General features: G+C 38.1%; 1 long non-coding RNA gene across 3 annotated transcripts in view; it reads left to right on the top strand.

The window, feature by feature from the left end:
- Positions 1-274: 274 nt before the first annotated feature.
- The window catches only part of LOC130159186 (uncharacterized), a 750,763-nt gene continuing 729,541 nt past the window's right edge, over positions 275-21,496 (top strand). For all 3 annotated transcript variants that reach the window (XR_008825651.1, XR_008825652.1, XR_008825650.1), the window contains exons 1-2: positions 275-382; positions 1,556-1,667. This is a non-coding gene — a long non-coding RNA (uncharacterized LOC130159186). The remainder of the gene's footprint in view (positions 383-1,555; positions 1,668-21,496) is intronic.

Genomic DNA, 21,496 nt, shown 5'->3' with positions numbered 1-21,496 from the left:
CTCCCCTCAGGAGGAGGCGCGAAGCGGCCGCTCCGAGCCCGGCGGTGCCGCCGGGAAACTGAGCGCTCAGCGGCTCCGTGTGACACTGGCGGTGGCTTCTGTGGGTTTATGCAGGCAGACCCTGAAACTTCCATTCCAGGCGGTGCTTGTCCCCTGTTGACCAAAAGCACTCGGTCGGCTCCGTGGCTGCCGGCGGGCTCGATAAGCGAGGGCTGTTACCCTCAGTACCTCACGCAGCGCCGCTGGCTGGAAGCGCCCCAAGATGGCACGGGAGGGAACCTGCTTCACTGGTACACTGGGGAGCAGAAACCACACCGTGTGCTTCGTACAGAAGAGCTTGCTCGGAGAGAAACTGAAAAATAGACTTTGAACTTCGAGTATGGTAAATAAATTGCAGCTTCAGGTTACAGCACGTAACTAGAAGCGAAATGCTATGCTGCTAGAGAAAATACAATCAATACGTGACTGGTGAATCGTGGAGTTCCCACAGTTTCCCTCATTTAATGAGTATAACTTTAGCTGCATCATATACAGGTTTTAATTTTAAATTGGTAGTTGTCTTGCAAGAGGCAGTTAAGTTGCTGAATCTTGTCTGTGGTGGTACTGCTTGTCTACTTTGTTGAAAGTGTTTTCTTTAAAACACTGGGCAGGAACTGCCAGGTGTACTCCTGTAGTAGAAAAGCTTTGGGAATGCTTTGAGATGATATTTGGCTTTGCCTTCATTTTCACATCTACTCTGGAGCAGGCACTGTGAGAGGTTAGTGTCAAATGATGGCAAACACAAAGACTGGGTGCCATCATAGAACATTTTTAAAATTCTGTTTTTAAGCAAGAGCCGACTTGTGCATGCGGTGGTACTTTTGATAGCTGGAACTCTGTAGAAAAACAAAAGAAGCAAATAATATATCCAGATCTAGGGCCCAAGTTATTTTGGGCTGTGTGAGAGTTGGCTTATGACTGAAAGGTAGAATCTAAAAGTTAAGCTCTAGGCAAGGATCTACTAATACACTTGGTGATAAACTAGCCCTGACTCAATCACTCAGAAACTTCAGCTGGAAAATTCTGTGACTGTATAAAAAATTATTTGTATTTTTATAAGTACTTCAATTATTTTATGATGTAATGAAACATGAGCCTTTTATTTTTGAGAGAAACTGAACATATTTTGGTTCTTTTTTCTTACCCCACTCTACCCATAGAAAAAGCCCCTTATTTTTTTCTGGATAGCAAATAATATGTCGATTAGGTTACCGTTAATAGATCAAAAATTGGGATTAGGACCTGGGCAAGCAAATTCTGAAAACTTTGACTGGTAGGATATTGGTTGTGGGTTGTTATAGATTTCCCCCATGGAATTGAAATTATGTTGTGAGAACATGAATTAGCCTTCCACATAATTATGGTCAAAACTTACGATTGCAAGGTTATATGTATTATTTTTTTTATAATTCTTCTGGTTCCATAGGAGATGTTGTATTTGGAACTGTTGCCTTCTTATGTAGGCTGTTGTCCCTTAAAAATGAGATTTTAAAACTGCTTTTTGTATTTCTTTTAGTCTTACTGGTGAGACCTTGGTGAAATTACCCTGGGATAAATTTTTAGGCTCTTCAAGGAGTAGCCTGTGACCTGACAGAACTGGAACTTATTACAATGAGCATGTAATCAAGGTAAGCCTAAAACATAACTTAAATAAAACACCTACAGCCGATATTGCAGAAACAAAGTTTTAAAGGTGACATGGATTGAATGTCTTTTTTATTTAAATGCTTTCTGTTTGCAATTATGAGCCCTGCTGGGATAATCTGGCTTGTTTTGCTAGTATAATAACACTAAGTTATCAGGTATGTTACTTTTTACAGTCTGGTGGCTTTTCTGAAACGATTCTCTCTGAGTTCTTCTGGCATATAAGCAGTTTTGCTGAAATTATAGCTGGTTGTCTACGAAGTTGCTGGCTAATAAGTCTTTTTGACTTTGTTTTGAAGCACTTGATTTATTGCCCTAAGAAAATTATATAGGGAGTTGGTTATTTTCTTGACTCTTTCAATTGCTTTTAAATCTGGATCTAAAGGCTTTTAAGTATGACATGGATATTCTGCCAATATTATGGTTTATACAAAAAACCCTTGTCATGGCTTTGCCTAACTACAAAATCTTCTAACCTTAAAAGTATAAGATGGAGCAAAGCAACATAATGTTTTTCTTGCTTTTAGTAGATGTAAATATCATCAAGAAAAGAGAATGTGTGCCACAAACAACACATAATTGTTTTCTGTCCCAGTGTAAGCATCTGTCCTTAAATAATAGTAGCAATTGTAGAAACTTTCTGATTGTGGACAGTTACACAGCTTGTTCAGAGAGTATCAACAGACCACTGCTTCCTGTTATTTCGTACAAGTACTTTTGGTTATGTGAGGTTGTGTTACGGGCTTGTAAAGTAAGAGAGTGCTGTTTTTACTGCCTTGAGAATTGGTCTCATGCTTAGTAACTATTTGGCTGTCTGGAATCTTTTCTGGGTTGCTAATTTGGTAATGTGGCTTGAAACTGACCTACTGCATTTACCTCTGTAGGCAGAAGGTACTCTCTCCTTGATCTTCTTTTCAAGAATGGCAATGGCAGTGTGTTGGCCCAGAATAGTATTTATTCCCCCTTCTGCTCACATGGGGATTAATTTTTTAAGTAGTACTGGATGTTAATAGGACTTTAGCTTCCTAACCTTGGCATTTCATTATGTCTTCTGGTTATTCCTACAAAACTAGTTTGTCTTCCACTAACAGTATTTACTTGGCTCCTGGTATTTCCTAACTGAAAATGTACTCTGAGGCTTTCATTAATGCTTGTTTGGTGTTATGTTTTGAAAGTGACATGACCTAGAAATATATTATCAGCCAGGTACTTCAACTGCCACACTATCTCAGAGAAATTATGAAGAGTAGGTGTGGGTGGAATGCACCATAGCTAGACACTGAAAGGGAGAATGCCATATCCTATTTGAACTCAAGGACAAACTCTAGCAAGGCAAGCAGCAGCTGTTCAAGCCAAATTAAAATTGGGGAAAAACAGCAGCAGAAAACTGACTAATTAAAAAAATGAAAACACTTCTGATGCACTGAAAATGCTTAAGGAAGAACTTTACCCCAAATTACCCAAAACATAACTGAAAATGCATTTCTCTACCAAAAGTTTTTTCAGGGAATTATTTATGATCCCTCAAAGACACATATATAGTACATGCCAAGTAAGTAAATGGTTAAGTAAAAGTAGACTAAAAAACGATAATGCTGTTGTAGATGGGGAGTGTTTGGAATCCCTGTAAGAGCTTGTATTCATTAATTATATAGTTAGGCAGAAGTAAAATAGAAATGAATTGTGGTTCCTCTTCCAAAGAACATAAAGGGAGGCAAAGGTTTTAAATTATTCTAGAACATCAGAATTAAAATTTTTACTGTGGATATGGATTCAAATTTCTGCTGCTCTAGATCTGGAGCACAGAGGGGCAAATGTAAAATGACTGCTCAACTGCTGGCTGCAATTGCTGAGTTAGTTTTGCGTCCTTTGATTCTGCTGTCTTTTAATTTTTTTTTAAGTTTTAAATTTTTGTTTGGACACAGAACAAAACCGTAGAAACTGCATTTTCTTATTTTCTGGCCAGGACTCATTTAACAAAACTTGTTTTAAAATGGTCTTTTTCCTTTTTTACTATATAACATTTTAGTGTTCTTTTCTAGACTTCATTCACGCTTGGAAATCTGTAGCTATGAAATACTGTAACAGGAGTTGCTTTTCTTCTTTTCCTGCTTTTCTTTCACGACCCCTGCCCTGCCTTGTGTGATAGTAGAAAGCTCATCAATATGCCTGCTCTCCTGAGATTTCTAGTTGCAGCAAAAAGTTGAAGCTTATGTGTTAAGTCAGATCCAGCTGTTTTGAAGTTCACCTTTGGAAATTGAAAACTCCATCTGGCTGAGTTCCATAGCTGAAAATACTTCATGCTGGTTTATGAGCGAGTTGGCTAATATTCAGTAAAGGAAATATTAAACAACAAAAAAGTGAAAGCATTAAAGCTATGATACCAGCTATGATCATTCATGGATAAATGCTTTCAGCTTGCACATGACAGGTGCTGTGTCAAGCTGTGATCTGTTCCTTCATTTGGTGGTTTGGTGGTCATTCTACCTGTTGCTTTTTAGCTGGGAAGAGTGGGGTAAGCTGTATCCCCCTCTGCAGCTGTTCTTGTGGTGTAATTGGACTGAAGACTAAGTGAAGAGTTAGGATGGAAAGGGCAGTTAGAAGAAAGTGTAGAGGAAAGTCAGCTGTGTGGGGGACAGTAGGACTTCCTGTGGTAATTTTTTTGCTTACTCAGCAGGGGTGATGGTGAGGCTCAAGACCTCCTACTGAAAGAACCTCTTTTGAGGAAAGCACTTTCTCCAAGTGTCAGATGGAACACTTGGTTCATTTGGTGCCTCCATCTGTTCTGTTTTGACAATTTGCAGGCTTGTGGCTTGTGTGAGTAAGCCTTTCTATTTAGATATAACATTAGTGTTCATAACTTTCACCGTACTTGAATAGTTGAGCTCAGAGTCAATCTTCATGTGTTATTTGTTACGGCACAACAATTCCTGATAACCTCATTTCAAGTATTGAGTTATGTGGCTTCAAAAACAAGCTGTGTGCCATGAAAAGTTTATATAAAGTAGGTAGTTTGTATTATGCTGTGCTATCCTTGTTGCTTTAAAGTAATTCCCAGAGTGACCAGATTAATCAGAAGCATCACTGAAGCATTTTAGTGACTTGGATTAATTTTTCATGAATTCCTGTTGTGTTGATGTGGTAACTTCAATAGTTTAGAAAGCTAGCTTGTGAAATGCTGCCACAGCCCCACTCCCCCCTAGGCTGCGAGTTCCCACCACTGCTGTAGTTTTCCATTGAGGCTATTTTTCTGGAAACACCCCTGAAGCCAGATCACTAAAGTCAGCAGAGTTAAACAAAAATTAAATTTTTGGAGGGCTGCAATCTGTGGAGGATGTGTGAGACAATGACCTGCAAGCCTGCTTTGCAGAAATAACAAATCCTGGAGTGTGGCCTGGATTCCCCACTGTGTACTGACGGAGATGCTTACAGTGTAGTTTTTTTATTTGTTCTAAGGCACTGAATAAGATTATCCTTATTACGACTGCAACTATAGCAAGAAGGCATAGCTACAGGCCTCAAAAGGGTGTAACCTGTGTCCTCTATCCAAGCAAACAAATATTTTAAGTCCCAATCTGTGGAACTCAATGCAATCAGGTGTAGAAGTTTGGTTTAGAAATGTTTCTTTGAATTGCAGTATGCTCAGGGACATGTAAATTAGACGGATATAAGAAAATACAAATTGTCTTACAGCAAAGAGAAACTAGTAGATGATAGAGGATAGTGGGAGGAAACAAATCCCATAACTGCCTATGTGATGTCTCCTGTGATTCTTGCCACTGATCAGACTGCTGAGGTATCTTGAATTAGAAGTGTTGGTATGTTCTGCCACAGTGAGGTTATTCAAATAGTACTAGTGTACTAGCTTTCTTTCTGTGTATTACTATTCCAGGCTACTATGCATTGGTCTATTATATGGCTTGCTTTTTCAGCCACTCTTGCCAACATTTCAGTTGAAAGACAGTTTGTTTTCCATAGGAATGGATGCACCTCTCACTTGCCCTGCTCTCTGTCCTTAAGTGGTATCAATAGCTTTTGTTGGCAGTAATAGATTATCTAATACTGATTATGATCCAGCTAAGGAGAGGTGATGGCTCTTAAACATCTTGCACACTTCAAATTATTTTCTAAGGTTTTGTTTTAAATCTTTGTTTCAAGTTGGTAATTAGACATGTAGAAATGACAGTTACTCAGAAATGACATTACTAAAAACAATAAATTAGGCAATTATTTACTCTCAACAGGAGTATATTTTACTACTTAAAAAAATCAAATGTTTTTTTCAAATTGCTGGTGGATTTGGCTGCAGACTGAAGAGTAGGTGCTATGGAAAATTCCAGGAAAAGGTGTAAAATGATGAGTGAAAAATGTCAAGGGTAATATTTGTTTAATGTGATTTCATTCATACGTTTATATCCAAAAATGTCTCTTTAGACCGTCTGGGAGTTGTACTGTTGAGTCATGTTAGCCCTTTCCTTTTTTCACATTTACTCCATTTTGTTTGTACTTCCCAAATCTATTTTATTTTTCTCATTTTCTTTTACCCTGCTGGTTTGTTCTTTCTTGGCTTTATTTTTAATTAGTTAAACAGAAGTGGCCTTTGACATAGCAAAGATTATGAAAACAGTGGGACATTGGTTACTGCTTTGAAAGAATAAAGCAAATATTTTTGTGTGCGTGTTCTCCTTTGTCTGTTACCTCTCTCCTGGGGTTGTATTGTCAGTGAGTGAAGTAAAGGAGCCTCTTGGAGGGAGCAAAGGGAGTTTATTCAGAATCTTACTTAGTTTTCTGTGTATTATGGCTAGAGGCCCTAATAAATTTTAGTTCCACTGTGCTGAGCAAAGCTACAAATGCATAATGATAGCCTCTGAAGCTTACAGCATGAAGTATTATGATAGACCAGACCTGGCAAGGAGAAGAATTTTTTAATTTTATGCATGCAGATCAACAACCAAGGATTTGGAGCCAGCATCTAATCGTGTTTAAGATCTCTTGAAAATCTGCCCTGCTACGATGGAAGCTTCTGTATGAAAGCTAGCCTCCTGGAAATCTTGCCTTTTATAGTCATTTCAGGGTCACAGGGGGAGACAGTGACATGAGGTCTGACAATGTTTCCCAGCTCTGGTGCCAGTCCAGCATTGTAAGCTTGAGAATATACCCTTTCACTCACTCCAAACCTCGTCATATCCAGGACCAAATGTGGTGAGCCAGTGCATGTTTGGTCTTAATTTGAGATTTGTGTTGCATTTCATTTGAAACTGCAGCATTTCATCATGACCAAAGGTGGTGGGAATTGAGATGTCTGATTTTGTTGCAAATGACCAGTAGAGCTCCCTGAATAATAAAGGCATGCATACTGTTCCCTTGCTTGACTTAAAAGTTGATACTGAGATTCTGCTTGTTAAGTAAAACTTAAATTTTGGCAAAATGAACATGCAAAATAGTCGCAGAATCCTGCATCTGTCTGTATGTTTCTCTGCAAGGGAACCAGTTAGCCTCAAAGAGGTTCAAGAGTGTTTCCTCAGGGATTTACCAAAAGAGGGAAGACCTATACTTTTGTTGCCTTCCTAGAGAAAGCTTTTGGGAATTAACCATTGCTGCTTGTCACAGGGGAGAAGTATTAAGTGCCTTGTGATTTGCATAGAGGGATCTTCACAGGTTGCCCAGAGAGGCTGTAGCTAGAAAAACATTCAAGGTCAGGTTGGATGGGGCTCTGAGCAACCTGATCTCACTGCAGGGGAGTTGGACTAGATGACTGTTAAAGGTCCCTTCCAACCCAAACCATTCTATGAGTCGATGTTCTTTTGAATTTTGTCTGCTGAAACTGAACAGGCCCGTTGCAGGTGACCGAAAAGACTAATTTTCCTTATCCTGGCTGTACAACCCTCAGCTCTGAGAGGTATTACATTTTAAGCATAACTCATGGCCTTCCACAGTTTGAATACAATGCAGCATGACTAACGAAAGACTGGAAATGAGCATGTGCCACATAAAATAACAGGATTCATATATTGTATATGTGAAAGTGTACATGAAATGTCCAGTGGATTGCTAAACTCTGAGGTTTTAAATCATGATCATTAATAAATACTAATCTGTTTTGTACTCAGTCACAGTAGTCATACATGTTAATGTGGTCTCTGCTTTCTGGGCCTCAAAAATCAAGGATGGAATTGGAGTTCTACTTTGCAGAAGGCCTTGAAGCGTCAATGAACCTCTAAGGACTCAGTTTCCTGCAGCTAGTCAGCAGCTTGAATTTGAAAAACAGCAAACAGTCTGTTACCCTGCTGCTGTAGGTAGAAGCTAGGTGGTGGTATACAGAAGTGGAACACTCCATGCTCCATGGAAATAATGTATGTTCTTATGAAGATGCACTATGAAAGAAGGCTAATAACAGAAGCACTGATTCAGCTGTAACAATGCCACTCCAAAGTGCCCCCTGCTGCCTGATTAGAGTTCTTAAGAAATGCAAACTTTGAAGCTGTATAAAGAATTTTAGAATATAAAGCTCCACACTTTGAAGATTGCACAGACGGGAGCTAAAACCAAAGGAAATACACTCAGTAGGAAATTGTATTATCTGGGTTTTTTTAGCAGTGACCAACTACAATCACTGACACACTTTCTAATGTATTCTAAGGTGTTTGCCAATGTAGGCTGTGAAGACTGTAAAGAAGGGTTCAGAGATAACGACCTTCTTATCAGCCCTGTTCATTCCAGAGCCTTTATCCAATTCACATACCTGGATTTCAGTATTTCTGCAGAATGAGTTTTTTGCTTCTGCTTTACAACTAGTGGCAGGAGTAAAGTGCCAGTTTATTTTACTGAACTGGCAGAGGAGGGCCCCATTTAGTCTCAGTTCTTGCCCTAAACCTTTGTCAGTCGTGAGAGAAAAGGTGGGTGAAGCTCAGGAGAAGAAAGGCCATACAGACTGTTCCTGAGAACATAGTCTTATCATCCAGCTCTGAATGTACTCGACAAACAGAAAGGACACAGAAAAAAGAGCTGGAGTACAGAAAGGAAGGTTGTATGCCATGTGTAACTGATCCAAGCTTCAAAATCCAGCATTCCTGCTCAATACTTCATTAGCTGCTTGAGTTAACTCTGAGAAGATTTGGGACATGATTAATTTTTAGTCTAAACATGGGCCTGGAAGCATGGGGTTTAAGCAGTGGAAAAGCATCATTTAAAGTAGTATAGTAAAACTACTGTGACTTGGTAGCTGTACTTTCTTTGCATGATAGCTGACATAGGTGGATATTGGGAATTAAGTTGGAATTATTTTTGAATAACTCAATGACATTCAGAAACTATCATATTTCTACTGTTCTGAGGGAAGTAAGTTTGTATGTTTATCTAGTTTATGATGGCCAAATATGTAGTTTCTTGGAATTAAAGCGAGCAAATGTACCCTGTGCAATTCTAACCATCCCCTCTAATGTTTTTGTCCGTTGTTATCGGGAAATCCTTCTACATTTGCATCTAAAACATTATCTGGCCCTTGTTTGTTTTGAACAGTATTATTTTCTCTGTTAATCTCCAGATTAGTTCTGTTATAAACTGAGTTTAAAGGTGATTGAAATGTCAGCTTTGTAGGCAGAAGCAAATACTAATTACTGTCTAGAGATTTGATTCAAGCGTTATAGAAATGAGCGTAAAGATTGAGGCAGTGAAGTTGCCAGAACAATGAAAGCAAATGCAGTCTATAGCATTTACGTATTAACCTCATATGGAGGGACTGTGTCTGAGGATGATCTTAAAGCTGCTGATCTAATGATGTTAGTCACTCCTGGAAATAAAATTTATGGCTTCATTTGTTACAGTGCAGAAATGGTGGTGGTGGTGGGGGGACTAAGAAATGAACCTGATGCTGAGGATTAATGCAAAACAGGAAGAATATTCCAGTGCATCTGTTTAGCAGAGTTTACTCAGTGCTGGGCTTCTGTTCTCACTCCTGCAAGATTTATTTTCTTTTGTGTAGGAAGCACATCTTTCAGGGAGTGCTTGTAAGCTTATAGCTCTAATGTTTCTGTCCAAGACATGCCTTGTTCTATTTTGTAAGCAGGAATTGAGCAAGGGCTGTTTGCTAGAAGCAGAGTGGGGAGAGAGGAAGAGCCTTAATGCAGTCAGCTGTCACTGAGTTTTGTGAGACTGCAGATCTGTGGTAAAGGCATTTCTGAACTCTTAGAAAACTACGTTACTTTCACATATGAAGTGGTTTTGATACTATTTGTTGTTGTTTTTAAGATAGCCAAAAGTAGTGATTTTTGCTTAATGTTAGGGTAGTTTGAGCTTATGGTTCTCTATGGTTAGTAGTTAGTTCTCAGCACTCGAGGCTGTATGACCATAAGAATTAATTTGTGTAGTATTTCCAAGAGCTGCATGTTGGTATTTCCCTAATCACCTAGTTCAGAGTGGTGCACTTTTCAGCATGGTCAGTATCATCCTGTTTCTCCCATTGAACTGAAGGAAAACAGAGACAGAGTTTGGAATTAATCCTTTCATAAATACCATTGCACCATGGAGTTGATGGTGATGAGACTACTACCAGCTTGGCATTAGTCATGCGCAATTGTAATTCTACACTGTAGAAATTATGTGCTCTAGACAGAAGGGAGAAGAGTGATGACGCTGGAAGAGAAGGTACAAGAAGGGCTTTGCCTTTATTTATTCTGGCTACCATAAAAGGTGAAATGAAATAATCTTTGTTTGGGACATACATACTTGAATTAAATTGTACATAACATTGTCTTGAAGGAACTGGTGAAAATTAAAAAGAAGTTCCACAATATGAACTTTTAACAAAATGGACAGTGTGTCTTAAATGATAAAGGGCTCCTGCTAAAGTGTTAGAAATATAAAATAGTTGACATTTAAAATGTCAATAGTTTCAGCATTTACCATAGAGTTCTGACATTTTGAGTGACCATTGGAGCTTTTATTTGTTTTAAATGCTTCACTTAAATTCTTTTAGCAAATTATTGGTAATCTGGTCATCTTTGAAAAGTGGCATCTTCTTTTGGGACTACAGTTTATTGGGGAAACAGAGCTCTTAATTTTGATGGTTACAGTCAGTGAAATAAAGTCAGCCATGTAAAGATGGGCACTTGTTTCCTACTGCTTGCATTTACATTTTGCTCTGGGCAGGAAGAAAAACTCAGCAGGAGGTAATTTTTTCTTAAACCCCCCCCCCCCCCCCTTCTTTTCTTTTTTTCCTTTTTCTTTTTTTTTCTCCCTCACCCCCCCAAAAAAAAAAAAAATTGTGATGTGTATTAAAACCTTTTCTTAATGGTCAACAATAGTAGACTGAATCTTGGAAGACCTCCTTCCTCCCTGAATTTGACTGGCTGGCTTTTGCAAATACCTTTACTCTATGTCTTAGTTTTCAAGGTTTAAGAAGGTTTAGGAAGTTTAAGTGATGATGGTATTCTTTAAAAAAGCATATTGAAGTTAGTGTTAGGAAGAAATTAAGTTTTACAACATTATTGTAGAGACTATATAGAGGCTTCTTACACTATTTTAGAAGATGACAGCTGTGTTTTCCCTATTGAGAACTTAACCTATACTCAGTTACTCAGTGTTTTATGACCACTAATCAAGGGTTTATACTGAAAGTTTTTGTTATTGTAATATTGAATGCAAATGACACTGAACTAACACTTCTATCAGGAAGATGCTGGGAAAACCAATATAGCTAAACAAATAATTCAGTGCCATTCTCACTTCCAGTGCATATACTTGTTTCACATATACTCCTAATACAGTTGCTGCAATATCTTTGTATCTTAAGGGCTCCTGAATGCTCATTTAGCCCAACAAAGTAAAATGTCTGGTGTGAGGATCCATTCCACAAAGTTTCATGTCTACATCATGTGCACAGTAAAAGGAATCCCCATCCCCAGTTCCACATGGGGAAGTGAAGCAAAGTTCAAGTAAGTGCCTTTTGGCTGAAGCAAACTGCACATCATGGCTTGTCAAAGTATACTTATTCTACATGAAACTTTGTGGGATTGCAGCTTTTCTGCAGACTGAATTCTTGTGAATGCATAGTATATTTTGGTTGTTCCTATTTTTGGCTTTCTTCATGAAAGAAACAGCATATAAGCTATTACTGCTATTTATGAAAGCACTTTGTGACCCTATACCATAGCACTGAACTGTAAACAGACTGCCTGCCAGTTTTTGAATCAAAAAATTTAACATTGCAGCTGAACAAAAGCTGATAATGGCAACTCTGACTCTTTTTTAAAAAAATCCTATTTGGTTAAAATTCATCAATGTAGAAATAGTTTTAAAAAAATTAAATTCCTGTTATAACTCATAAAATGCTGTGTTTAAGAGTTTGGGGTTTTTTTCATAAATGTGATTTTTAATGTGTCCTGGAGATTTTATCTATTTAATTATAATTTAGAGTGTTTTCGGTGCCTGTTAAGGCTTTGGGAGTCCTGACTGTGGCAATGTGGCAAATGAATTCCTTCACTTAAGTAGAAAGTGTGGTGGGAATCTTCTGGCTTCTGTACCTGAAGAGGTGAATCTAAGATTCTTTAACTGTGCTCAGCTGATGGGTTTATATTGGATCTTGAAATATTTCAATCTTCAGAAGGAAATCCCCCATTAAATTTGAGATCCTTTTCCCTTTGAGGTGAACACTGTTTAATAAAGGGCGTGTATAAGCCATCTCTAATTCCATGAACAGAAAGACTTATAATAATTCCTATTCTCTGGCATATCAGTTCATTGCAGATCTTAAATATTGCACGAGCAACTTGAATTAAAAGGTGTGTGAATGATGGAAATGAACATGATGTTTCAATATTACCACTTTAATTTGTGTTAGCAAACGGAAGGAAACAATGAAGGGGGCAGTAGCTGTCTGTGTGTTTTCCTGCTCAGACTCAACGGAAGCACTTGCAACCCAAAATGTCTGGCCAGTCCCTTGATTCAAAGAAATTTATTTAGCACAATGGCAGACTCATTCAGTCTCCTCTTCTGTGGCTCCCACATAGAGGAGCTGCTAAGGAAAATGAAGGAAACATACTTCTGTAGACTGGGATAGTCTGGGCGACACCACCCATTTGTTTTGACATCTCTGTTTCATTACTTTTCCATCATCAGGACCAAACACTCTACTGAACTCAAATGCATAGTCTATGGCAGCATGTTTGACAAAATCAATAATTTCTGAGGAGTTTGCCCCTGTAAATTGTAACTGCATTTTTGTGTGTGAGGACTGTTATGTGAGCAGGGCAAGAAAGAGTTCGGCTTGCTTTACTTAGGCCTTATCCTGACATAGAAAGCCTATTACCTACAACAGGAGACCTTACCACAGCCCAGTTTTTTTGTGATTTTTTTTTTAATTTTATTTCCATCTTTCCTGTTCTGCTAAAGTACGTGCATTAAGATATTTTTAAATGAGTTTATTAAATATGATTTGTAATTTAGATTCAAGGTGAAAGATTCAAATATCTGTTCTGTACTCTGTGCCCAAGTTTAATTCAGTTGGCATTAATAAGATATATATGTGCACATTTGTGGACATAGTGCTTCAGATAAACTTTTATGGGTTGAGAGATACCACATGAAAGGCTATTATCTCTGACTCAGCTGTGATGATATTTTTAAAGGAGCATTTACCAGACTTCGATCCATAGACCGATTGCCATATATTGATAACTTCTTGGTTTTGTCTGCTAAGTTACAAGATAAGAGTTTAAAATCCTTTGACTTGGCATAGTTTCTTTGCTGTTGTTGGGACAGGAAGCTGTGCTATTACAAATGGGCATGTAGCTGGTTCCCATTTCTAACTATGTAAAAGATTTGAGACTCCCTGCTATATAAAGTTCAGTATGAAATGTCTTCCTTTGGTGACCAAAATCCTGTGTTTGATGACACAAAGCTTGCCATCGATGTAAGTGGGATCAAAACTAGGCATGTCCTATAGGTCCTAATAAATGGTCTAACTGGGAAAGTACTGGCTTGCTAGAATTGTTGTCTAGAGACAGAGGGGGTGCATGAAAGACGGATCTGTGGAAGTTGTGTTACAAAGTCCTGAAATATTCAAGTGTGCTAGAAGTGACTGGCAAAACAGAAAGGTCTATGTGTGGTAGAATATGGTAGATGAGAAGAAAGATATAGTGGAGAGATCTGAATGGAAACCCAAAATCAGTATAGTAGTAGGCAAATAGTTGGTATTAATGCACAAATCTTGAATGGGCTGAGGAAAGTGAGATGAGAACTGAAGTGAGACAACAGCGTCCTGGCTTCTTCAGAAGAGGCTATTAGGGGTTCTATGTGAGTGATAGATGAGAATGGCAGATGACTCTGATTTGGCCATCTGGATGTGCAGGGTAAAAAACACACTGAAGGTGAGCCACCTCTCTCTGAGTGGAATTGGTGGAAGATTAGAACCAAATCTTGACATTGATCTAATTCCTTTGGAAGAGAAGAGAATTTGCATTTGTACCTTCCCTCCCCTTCTACAGCAATAAGCGCTATGGTCTCTGCCTCTGAAATCATCTTAAAAGTCTGTAGAGACACCAACATCCTGGTGCCCTGTCATAGTTATACTACTGTTTGAAATTGTACATAACTGGCCATAGGACCCCTGAAGTGAAAGCTGTGTAACTTTTTTGTGTATCTTTTCTGGCAAAGACAATTAGTTTGTCTCTTTCTTAAAGAAAACAAACAAACAAACAACAAACAAAACCAACCAACAAACAAAAACAACAAAAGCTTGCAGCATGCCTTCTGCATGGACTGCAGGGAGAAGAGGAGCTGGCAGAGACACTCATGCGTGAATGAGGGAGAGTCTGTTTGTGTGGAATGTCATGAGAGGAAGGTCATTCAGGCCCATTTCTCAAGGAAATAGATGTAACTGAATCTGCTTTACACTGTTTCTCTCTTGGTACTACTGTCGCTCACCTTTCCAAATTGTTTGGAAGCCAATGCAGCTGTGTTGCATTGTAGATGTGACTGCCCTAAGGTTATAAGGGGAACAGATACAGATGGCGTTGAATAACCTTTTTTGAACACACTTTTGCACACTCTGATTAATTCTGCTGTGTCAGTGGCCTTGAAATGCTGCTGGAGACGCTGTGGTGCCTGCAGGTTTTCCCAGCAGCTTTAGTCTCTGTGTCATGGAAAGATTAATGCTGTGAGACACATGGCATAAGGGTATAAACTGACCTCATATGACCCATGATGACTTCTGGAATTGGTAGATAAGATTGTTTTCCAGCTTACTTGTTTTTAAGGGGCTATTCTCTTCCTGCAGAATCTTGCAAATAGTGCAGTGACTTCTCAGTAATACATAAGGGCTAAAAAGATGTCCTTTTATAGTACTCTCTCAGATATCATTCAGTCTTCAGTAAGAAGTTAATGTTGGAAGATTGTTACTGCTACAGTGGATCACACAGGCAAGTTTCCCTTTTTGTCTTTGGTTGTAAAGTCTAGAAGGAGAGCAAAAAACCTTGAGGTAAAGTTCCTGATGACTTTAACACCTACACAACCTATGAATGACAGGGAAAAGGGATTGTCAGCCTATTCCTCCAGCCAGAAAGAAGCGAATACAGCAGCTGTAATGGATTCTTATTACTCGTATTTTCAGAAGCCTTGATCCAGACCAAACCCTCCAGAGCCAAAGCTCTGTAGCTTTGGATGATCACCCTTGAGCAGAAGACAAGGAAGCAGCAGCTTTTACTTTAGAAGGCCCTTTTGGTATGCTAATGAAATCCTGCAGGTGACATGATTAATAGTTTTCTCTGCTTCCTCCTGAGGGGGAATTTTTAGAGATGCTTAAGTGTTTTTTTTTTTTTAAGAATAAGGACTCTGAAAATTAAGGGTCTATTTTCTGGGAGCCTTTTCTATTGAACTTCAATACAAATCCATAGCTTCCCTTTTGTTTTATAGAAAATGAGTGGGAAGGAAAGAGTTTGGATAACTAGTCAAAAATCTTACCATGTTTTAAACTGTCCTAGAATGGCTTTCACCAGCAGAACTATTTACTGTCTATGGTTTAACAGATGACAGTATAATTTTTTTGTTCTCTCAGAAGGTGAAACTGCCAGTTACAGCTCTAGTTGCTATATAGTATGCAGCAGGTTCTGCTTATAAAGACTCATAAAACTGTGGAAAGTTTCCATGTGAGGGGACTGAATGTTGAAAAATAGTTCTCGTTTCAGAGCACACTTCTGTCTTGTTTAAACGCATATCTTTTTGCATTATTCATTCTTTTGACTTCAGTTTGAACAAAACTAGCCTGAAGTAGCAAGGTTTTTGCTTAGATTTATGTGCATTTTTATAGCCATCAGATTCTTTTGTTGCAAAAGTGCTTCTTACCATATTAAAAATCAGGATAAAAACAAATAAGGTTTTCTTTATTCAGAAATATTACACAAGATTTGAAGGATATGGATTGTTGTCCATTTTTAAATGTCATGTGTCTTTGCAAATCTTATGACATCACTTGATTAGATTTTGTCTGTCTTTTATAGATAGTTTTAAAAGTTCGTTTCAGAACTAAATCATATATTGGCATGACTGGCACTCTGGCTGCTTTTCCTGATAGCAACGTTTCAGAAATTGATATATAAAATGCATATTTAGCTGTGAAGACTTAAAAATGGGGGGGGTGGGGGCGGGCATGCACGGAATACCTGTAGCAGTGTCTCTAAAATCTGAAAAGCTTTCCTTGCTTGCTGACGTCCTGTCAGAGCTAGCTTCTGCAAAGTATGTTGATAGTTGTCTGGTGTCTGTCTTAACACTATATGCCCTGGTAGTGAATAGATGTACAGAAAAGGGAGTAAATGATGACTTGGCAATCCAGCCTTTGCTTCTCCCTTGCTTTCCAGACTCAGCTGTTGTGGGTCTTTCTAACACTGGAGGGGGAAAAAAAGTTAGATGAGGTGGGTCATAGCTCTTCCATTTTATCTATTGTGTCTATTGTTTCCTCACCTGTGTGAAAGACCAGTGCCCTAACCATCATGATGTAAGTGGGTCTTGTAAGTTGACCAAGTAAGCGGCAGAATTGTGACCTGCCTGGTAGTAAATGCAACTTTGTCACATATTCTTTCTGTAATCATTTTATCTAGACCCTTAGAGGAATCTCAACGTTTTTTGCCTTGGCTGAAATGTACTTGTTTGTCTAATAATTGTAAGGTAGACTGAATTGGGAGCTTTCCTACTTGACTGAGCTCTTGCCTTGGATGTCAGTGCTTGCCTTACTGAAATAAGAGGATGTTAACTGGTCTGAGTCAACCCAAATTAAACTTTTAGGTGATAGTAAAATGGGTTCCTGGTGCTTACGGCTTTTGCTTCTCACTTGCATTATTAGATGGGTTGGGTTTTCTGTTGAAAAGAATGATCTTGGTCTAGTCTTACTTTCCTGAAGATGCCATGTTTCCAGCCTAGTAAGGATGTCAGAAATTCTGGGCAGAGGGAGGTTTCTGAATAATCCAGCAGGAGAATGGCACTGATAAGATAGGAGCATGATCTTATGTGTAATCAACAGGGTTGGCAAGGAGAAGGCATAGCGAAGAACTGTGAGTCAGGAGTTAAAGCTTGTAGCAGATTGTGTGCATAAAATTATCTGCTGAATTGCAAGGGGCACTTAAAATCAGTTTAGTATAAAATTCATTTGAGTTCGGACCATAATTTTTTTTTTCAGCAGTTCTGACAATGAAGCTTGTGAGGACATATTCTGAGGCTTCTCATTTGGGCCAGAATTGTTACTACAATTTAAGTTAGGAGATAACTTGTTATTGACCCAGTCCTCCTGTTCAGCTCAACACTGGCAGATAAGCTTTATCAGGAACTGAGAGCCTCAGTGTAACTGAGAGGCAAATTCATCCCGGAGGTAACTCCATTGAAGTTGGCGGGTTATAACAGCCCACAGGAATATTCAGCACCCAATTAATTTCTATGTAACTAAGAAATGTTATTAAAGAGGTAGATGAATGGGAATTAGTTTTTAAATCTGTGGTCTATTATGTTTTTGTCTTCTCAGCCCTGTTCACTTCAGCAGGAGCTGCCATTCCAGTCAATAGTAAGTAGTGTGTCTCTATGGCAACTTTCAATAAAAGAATGATTTATTTGTACACACACATTTTGTACCTCATTTTTAACTTGGGGGATATGTCTGAATCCCTGCAAACATAAAGATTTATAGTTAGAACTTTTAAATAAATCAAACTCTACCCTGTGCCAGGGACACCAAGGGAGAATACTAAGCGATTGAGACTTGTGCAGAGAAGAGGAAACTGATGTGCTGTAGGAATGTTAGATCTGGATGAGGGGGCATATACACTGGCGCTTTACTGAACACTTACATGTTCAGAGACTTCAAGCTGTGTAAATTGTGTTCCTCTAATCTTTGGAATTTGAGGAGCGATTCTCAAGCTGAACGAATCAAAGATGGGATTTGTAAAGATCAGCTCCACTCGCTTCCTAAAGATATTAGTTATTAGTCACAATTTGTATTTCTCACTGCTGTTTTAGTGTGTACAGTTATAAGCTTGTTCCATGTGAAGATACATGATATAAAAGCTGAATTACTTGTAAGTTTTTCCCGGAGTGCAAAATGCATATTTCATTTTTATATATATAATCTGCCTTTTATTTAATTGTAGTTATGTAAAACCTACTTTTTAATGTATTCCATTGCTTCTGAGTGATTCTAATCTTTGTATAGGTTCATTAGGCCAAAACTGCTTTTGTTTTTACTTGTGTAATTGAGCTAGCTGCTGTTTCCTGAGGTTGAGCTGAAGGTAGAAGTAGGCTCCATAAGTTGAGTAGGCCTGCATTGCAGAAAAAATTAGGTTAACAAACTTATTGTAAGTTAATATATTTGCAAGTGTATGGTTGATTGTATGGGAGAGAAAAGCAGTATTACCCAAGTAAAAGGCTGCAACCAAAATGAATCAAGAATAACAGCTGTGTATAGAGTGTATTAACCAGAAAAGCTGTGAAATTGTGTTAAATTTACTGATTTTTCTTTGGAGGGTTCATAGAACTTCAATGAATAATCAAATTTTTGTGAAGCAATCAAATACCACAGTATTTGCTTTATAGGGGAAGAATAAGGCACGACAGGGTTACCTAAACATATGCCATGAGTCTAAATGTACCTTCAGGTAACATTATGGAGCTTGATGTGCATTTAAAATTGCATAAGGCTTAGTCCACATTAAAAAAAAAAAAAATAAAATCTTTGTACTGTTATGTATTTCAGACTCTTATCTAACACCAAATTTTGCTATAGGTGGGATATGCTAGAAAGAAGTGCTTCCTGAAGCCAGAAGTACTTGTTAGTGCTCAAGAGCTATTCTCTGCCTGTAGATACTGTTGTCTAAATAGTTTTTGTAATAAAAAGCCCCAGTAGGTCATGTCAGGCTTGTTTAGTATCATTACTCCTAAAATTTCTTTGGTGTTATTTTCATGAAAGCCAAACAGTGTCACAAAAAAGCTGTGGAGCCCTATGGCACTAAGAAACCCTGAAAATGAGTCAGCCTTAAATAATTTGTAGCAGACAACAATTGCTCTGTCTTCCAAATATGTGAAAACTATTAGCAGTTACTACGCAAGTTTAATTTGACATATAATTACATGGTATTTGTCTGTGAGCCAGCAAATATATAGAGCGAGCTTTGCTTGTTGTCTTGTTATGCACCAAAAACATGTGCTTGTCAGCTTACCCTTAGGATAAATACCAGCTTCAGCAAGGGTTTTTCCATTGGGAGCCCTACTGTGTAGTGGAACTGCAACTTTTTAAGAAGTTTGCTGCATGAAGTGATCTGTAACCTGGCTTACTTTATAGTTGGCAAGACATGAGGAGAAGGATGTATGAGTTGAAGTAAAATTGTGTATCGTGTTTTTTGCCATGTGGATCTGTTTCTTAGGCATCCGTGGCGCTGTGTCTTAGGAGGCAGAATTCACCATGTTTGTGTATCTTGCACATCAACATAAAGTAATATATATGTGTTGTGAGACTGGTTTTAACAGCAGTCCTGAAGTTACTGCTTTTCCTCCTGGTCATGTCAGTTATATCCAGTAAGAGCCTGTGATGGTGACTAATTTCAAAGACGGGATGACAGAGCTCCTTTTTGGGCCAGTAAAACCCTTCTGCAACTCGACACAGCCCTTGCTAGTTCAGTTGTCTTCATGTCTCCATATAAGTTTTATTTACTCGGAAGGCAGTGGTCATTTTGTTTTACAGGTTATAGCTTTTCTAGCGCTTCAGGTTTGCTTGCTAGGTCAGAGGCTTGAAATTGTTTGCCCATGTATAGCAGGAGTACAGTTTCTGTGTTTCTAAACCCTTTAAACATTATAATCTGGTGACTTCAGAACAATTAATAGTTTTGGTAATGAACTTTGATAGATAGTTGACAAGAAAAGTGCTGTTTGTATTGCATAGCTCATAGTAAGCCTTGTTTATAAATGGCTGAGGCTTTTTTTCTTCAAGAATGCAGTTGAATATTACTGAGATGGGGAAAGGAAAGGTTCTTTCTAGAATTCTAATAATGCTGTTCTAGATTAAAAATAAATAAATAAATAATTCCAGCAACAACTACTGAAAAACTTTCATTTGTTTGTTATATGTACCACATACAACACAATTGTATGTACATAACCTGATGCTTTTGTAATCCTGGAGATGTTTTTCTGGGATACGTGCTTTTTCTTTGGGTTGGGTGAGATTGTAAGAGGAGTCCATTTGTTTTCTTGGAGAAAAGGGTGGTCTCATATCGCTTTCAGAAAAAGTAAGATAGGGTACACGATTCCTTAAAAATGTTCAGAAAATATTTTCACGTACTCTTCTACCAAGGCCCAGGAAGCATGGAATGAACTACAGATATTGTTTACTACCTCAACTGATAAGCTAATAGTGTAAGTTTTTTTTACTATTTTAAAATAGTACAGAATGCAAAATATAACCATATTTAGTGTGAAATTATAGGAATAACTATGGTTTCAGATTAAATGTTCAGAGATAAATTTACTCTGTTCTTGAATTGGTGCCTTTTCCATGTATTTGTGTAAAATGTACATTTTATAACCAATAAGATTTAAACAACTAATTAAACAGAACAAAGTCTGAAGTTCTTCAGGTAATAGGAAATCATACATTGTGAACTGTTGGAAGATTTGCTCATCTGCTTTGTATATTAGGCTGCAAAACACAGCTATCAGGCTGTTAGTGGCTCACAATTGAACCCCTCCGCCCCTCCTTTTATTGGTATGAAACTTCTGTTAAATAAAATCCTTGAATGCATTTATTGTTCAAAGTTCTTATTATGTTTTTCTGCGATTAAATTTTTTTATTATTCTTTGAAATGGTTAATTCAAATGTACGCTTATTTATCTGGACCACTCAGGAGTACTTGTGTTCTCAGACTGTCCATATCAGAAAACATGTCTGCAAACAGTGCTTGTTGGCATATCCAGCTTTTTCAAAAGTGTTGATGCTGGGGAGGGTTAAAATTTGGTGGGTCAGTTACGTTGTTATTTCATACACAATGTGAACCTATCATATTATAACTGGGACTTATTAGGCTCTAGTTGATGAAGAGCAAATACAAAGAATCCAGGAAGCAATTCAGCCTATTAAAGATCTGAATCTTTGATGTTGTCTAGTGGTGCCTTTTTCTACTGACTGTAGAGGAAGTCTAAATGTGTATACATTAGTATTTACATTCAGATCAGGACTGTGCTTTTAACACACATTTCCTGTTTGTGTCTCCTCGTATGTTTTGGCTTGCATTGCGCAATATCAGAGCTGTCTTCAGTGCACCTTACCTTCTGTGGTGCTGTCCATGGA

Source organism: Falco biarmicus, chromosome 15, assembly GCF_023638135.1.
Source record: "Falco biarmicus isolate bFalBia1 chromosome 15, bFalBia1.pri, whole genome shotgun sequence".
Lineage (NCBI taxonomy): Eukaryota > Metazoa > Chordata > Aves > Falconiformes > Falconidae > Falco > Falco biarmicus.
This window is presented reverse-complemented; position numbering and strand designations above follow the sequence as displayed.